At 29.3% G+C, this 5,344-nt stretch overlaps 1 long non-coding RNA gene across 1 annotated transcript; it reads right to left on the bottom strand.

Annotated features, from left to right (window-relative positions):
* LOC104756756 lies at positions 4,690 to 5,338 on the bottom strand. Its single transcript, XR_762321.2, has 2 exons — positions 5,239 to 5,338; positions 4,690 to 5,105 (listed from the first exon to the last, which is right to left on the bottom strand). It is a non-coding gene; the product is annotated as an uncharacterized LOC104756756 (long non-coding RNA).

The following is a 5,344-nucleotide window of genomic DNA, read 5'->3' as shown; positions in this document are numbered from 1 at the left end:
AAAAATAAAAAAAAAAAAAAAAAAAAGAGGTAGAGGAAGATGGAGGAGAAAACAAAAAGAAAGGGTTTGTTGTTTGTTCCCTGAGAGAGTAGCCAAGGTCACTGTTTGTTTTCTCTCTCCTCCCTGAAAATGTTGCTTTTTAAAAGATACCGGAAATTTTTGGGCAAAATTAATTAAAAAAGATCCCGAGCAAAATTAATTAAAAGAACATTTTCCAGAGTTTTTGGTTATTTGTCCCCGCTTTTTTATTTAATTTTATTTTAAGTGTATTACTTTGTGAGCAAGTAGGAAAATCAGCTTTTTCCATACCCCCACATATGAACTATATGTTGAATACATACATACCCCGAATTTATTCATGGTGCAAAAACATACCCCAACTAAATATAATAATTTGAATTTATTAATACATAAAACTTTTATTTTCGTGCGTAGATGTCACGCAGCGTTAAGAAACCGTTAGCTTTTGAGGACGTGGACACCACGTATAAACACCTACCACGTTTTGTTTCGAGCCCAAAACTCACAAAAACTAGTCAAAGCGGCGTCGTGTTATTTTTATTTTTTTTTATTAATTTTATTTCATTTATTTTTTTTTTATGAAAAAAGAAACTCTCTTTCCAATTTTTGGACACTAACATATATCAATGGCGTCCAAGAGAAACCTGAAGGGAAACACATCAATGGCGTCCAATTCTTCTAGATCTAGTCAAGAGAACTTTGTTTATGTTTTTGATTTTGATATTTTACAGATGATTAAGATGCGATAGTAACTTTGAAAGAGAGCACTAGATCTAGTCAATACGCGATTCAGATGTTTCTAGAGGAGAGAAGCACAAGTCTTCCTTTTACTTTTAGCAATTGAGATTGGATTGGTTATCAAAAATTGAGAAGAAAGAAGAAGATGGTTTGGCGGCGGAAGAAGGAGGAAGACAAAAGGGTCCCTAAAAGATAAATGAAATTAAATTAATGAATAAATTAAAATTTCAAACGACTTGTTTTTGACTAGTTTTCTGAATTTTGGGTTCCAAAACGTTGTAGTTTATACGTGGTGTCCACGTCATCGAAAGTTCACTGTTTCTTAACACCGTGACGTATGTCTGTCTACGCACAACACCAAAAGTTTATGTATTAAATTCAAAATTATTATATTTAGTTGGGGTATGTTTTTGCACTATGAATAATTCGGGGTATGTATTCAACATAGTTCATATGTGAGGGTATGAAACAACATAGTTCATATGTGAGGGTATGAAAAAGCTGATTTTCCCACACAAGTTCATATATAGATGACATTACTTTACGACCGATACACAAAAAAAAAATGTGCAGATTACGTATCAGTAGAACATTGATTCAAGTCTGTCTATTGATTCATGGAATATAAATTATATTCTTATCTACGTAGTTAATTAATTAATTAATTGCTTTTAATTTATCAGACTCTTGAACAAAATAACAATTTTTGAGTCATCAAGTAGAAATAGATAAGTGTTTTATAAATTAGTCATAAACAATTCACGACATGCTAATGAATTAAAATTCATTGCCATTTTTGAGTTAAGAAATGTGATGCACATACACAAAGTCTCATTTCCAAACTCAACAATCACTTTTACTATATTATTGACCTCAAAGTATAGATTTATTATTATTATTATTATTATTATTATTATTATATCAAGACTCCCTTTAGTAACTTATTTATATATTCATAAGTAATTAACACCATTTGAGATTTTGTTTTACTCTCAGTGAATTGTGCTGAGCTATAATTTATTTCTCTTTTTTCCTCAAAAACTATAACTTATTTCATCTTGCTTAATTTGGCAAGCAACTCGAATCTTACACAATTGATTCCGTTTATTACTTTTCAAGGTGGAAATTGTTTTACCATATTATATATTATATATGTGTGGATCAATGGATATATATTTGATGGAATGCAAGTGGTTTTGACTAAAATGAATATCATTTAATACATCTGAAAATGCTCGTTTTTTTGAAATAAACACCATCAGTAAACAATTCATTGGAAGATAAAATCATAAAATGAAATTGAGTAACAAAGTTTATTCTATTAGGTAACGTAATTTTCATATCGTATATATGACAGATTGTCCGTTTGAGCGAGTCGTACCACTCCTATATATATCAAACTTACAGCCTTGGTCTCCACGCTGACTATTGGTGAAACATAGCAAGTAGAGTTCTAATCAAGAAATATATAAATTTTACAAACTAATGAACTAAAATTAAAATAAATAATAAAAATAACAGAATTCAAAACTCAAAAATTCAAAATCTATCGAAATTTATAAAAGGCAGACAAAAAGTTTATGAAGAGTAACCAAACTCAATTAGTTGTGAGTCTAATTAAACAAATGTGATTGCTCCGTCGGATATGAGAGTTTGTGTTTAGCAATTTCTTAACTCGAAAATGGCAATCGATGAGCGTGTGGTGATTTTTCGAAGACAACATCTATATATATTTTAGTTTCTACTTTATGCCACTGATTTATATAGAATCAATTATTATTCTGAGTTTCGAATTCATTCCGGTTAACACTATACTTTAGTGTTTCTTTGTATATTTATTGACGTTGTTAAAAAATAGTAAAATGAATATTTAACATATATTGAAGTATTGAGTTAATGATATATTTTTTTTAGCAATATTGATTCAAACTTTTCTTGTCATACAAATGGTCATGCAATATATTTTATTTTAAACTTTTAATATTTTTAAATTCTCATATTTTAAAACTTGTTATTAAATTTACATATATCAATATAAATATTTTAAACTTCTTAAACAGTTCAATACTTTACTATGAGCGGTGAAACTAAACAATTCAAATAAAAAACCGAATTAAACCATATACGAAGTTTAAACCTATATTCATCTTTAATAATTATTAAGTAGTATATGTTTGTTATTACATGATGATTCTATACAATTAAAAGATGAAATCAAACAAAGATGAAATGAGTTTCATCATAATTTTAAATGTTGACAAAATCTTTTAAATATGTATAATACTAATTGTGAAACATGATGTATTACATGATGATTTTTAGTATCTTTATGTAGCTTCATGTATTACATGATGATTCTATACAACTAAAAGATGAAATCAAACAAAGATGAAATTAGAATCATCAGAATTTTAAATGTTGACAAAATCTTTTAAATATGTATAATACTAATTGTGAAACATTATATATATATATATAGATATTTTATATAGATAATTTAGAATTAATGTTAAAACTTTATATACCCATTTAATATTTGTATAATGATCTTCATAGTTATCTTTATAATAATTGCGTCAATATGATATCTCCATAGTTATTATTTTTGCAATTGCAACTATTTTGAATGCCTAAAATAATAAAAGTTCACTATGCAAATAAACAGCTATATACCCATTCAATATTTGTATAATGATCTCTATAGTTATCTTCATAATAATTATGTCAAGATGATATCTCAAGTCGCAAGTTGTCTTCAAAATTCATATCCAACAAATCAAAGGAACATAAAATCATATACAACACATCTTCTAATGTTTCTATGTCGGTATTGGGTAGTTTCTATCAGATTATTAGAACTGACTCAAATAAAAGATATGCGCTGATCATCAAACAAACTTGTAATAAATGCAAACTATCAATATCCAAAATCCTGAATCACCTTTCTCAGACATAAGAGAGTCAAACTTAGCTGTCTTGATCACTTTTGTACAAAAAAGACTCCAAGAATCTCAATTCTCAAGCAAAGGATATAAATAATTATTTTGAATGCCTAAAATAATAAAAATTCACTATATTTGCATTAATATACCCATTTAATATTTTGTATACTAATTTTCATAGTTATCTTCATAATAATTACTTCAAGATGATATTTTCATTAATGTGTGGTAGATAAATTCTTGTTTTTAGTATTTTTTAAGTAAAATCTAATAATAAAAATATAGAAAAATTTAAAAATTGTTAGGAAGTTTTGAAAGTTTTAAAATTATTCTAAAATTGCATGTTTTTCGTCTTAAATAATTGTTTGTTTTGTATTTACAATCGGTACTATTTTAAATGCCTAAATTAATAAAAGTTCATTATGCAAATAAACAACTATATACCTATTTATTATTTGTATAATGATTTTTTTTTCTTAACCTGTGTTCTTAAGAGAAGAAACCTAGAGATTTGTGATAAGCTAGCTCGGGTAGGTTAGGTTAGGTGGGTGGCGGACCTACGTAAGGGGGGTCAGTTGACCCCCTTAAAAGAATAAAATGATTGTATTTGCATGTAAAATGAACAAGTATTAGCAGCTCAGTTGGTTTGTCTCCCTTACATTGACCTCCCTAACCGCAGTTCGATTCCCCTCCAATACAACCCTTTTAAAACATTTCCACTTTTTTTTTTAAAATTGACCCCCCTAATTTTTTCCCCTGGGTCCGCCATGGGTGCCGTTTCTGTTTAATACGAGAAGTTAATCTATTAGCATGACAACATGTCAACATCTATGATCATTTGGTTTTCCTTTTCATTTCTCATTCTAGATTTAAACTAATCCCTTTAATGGAACCCAGGAATCTACTACCAAAACCATTTAAAGGATGTGATGAGATCGATGAAAAAAGTTGATTATTACCTACTCTGTCAGTAGGGGAAATTATGTCATTGATTTAATGATTTAAGCTTTTCAAAATTTCATTTCACATTATCTCTATTTTTTTTTTCCTTTCTCGAACAAAATATTTGTTTAGAATGAATTATTGTAAAGGAGAATGAACTTTTGTACAAAATAAAACACACAAGAACCTCAAATACCAAACAAAAGGCCAAAGTATTTGTTCCAGGAAATGAAAAAAATTGGAGGGAGAAAGCTGCTTCTGCTGCATCAACGGCTTGGGCAAGACTTGTCTTTCTTTTTCTAGTCGGGCCGATGAAAATAAACACTCAAGTCCTTATGCTGAAAATACAATGGCCGATCGAGTAGTTCACAACCCGCGAGGGAAGTTGCTGACTTGTCCTTCCTCTAATACATCTTTTTCGTTCAGTTTGTACCCAATCCTCATGCGCATCACAAGGGATTTCTGCCATAAACATTAAACCCTTTGAGTGCTTAGTCACTGAATCCAATCTTTATTTGAGCACAGATTATGTTGTGGATCACGGATTGTTTAAGACATACATTTAAATTATAAGACGAAGAAAGAATGTTTATACCTTCCCATGCTGGCTGTTAGTGACTTTTAGATTTTGCGTGATGGCACCATTACCGCTTGCCGGGAGTGTGTTACTGCTAGCTGGATCCAAGTGAAGCTGGAGGAAC

The sequence above is a fragment of the Camelina sativa genome, chromosome 17 (assembly GCF_000633955.1).
Source record: "Camelina sativa cultivar DH55 chromosome 17, Cs, whole genome shotgun sequence".
Taxonomy (NCBI): domain Eukaryota; kingdom Viridiplantae; phylum Streptophyta; class Magnoliopsida; order Brassicales; family Brassicaceae; genus Camelina; species Camelina sativa.
This window is presented reverse-complemented; position numbering and strand designations above follow the sequence as displayed.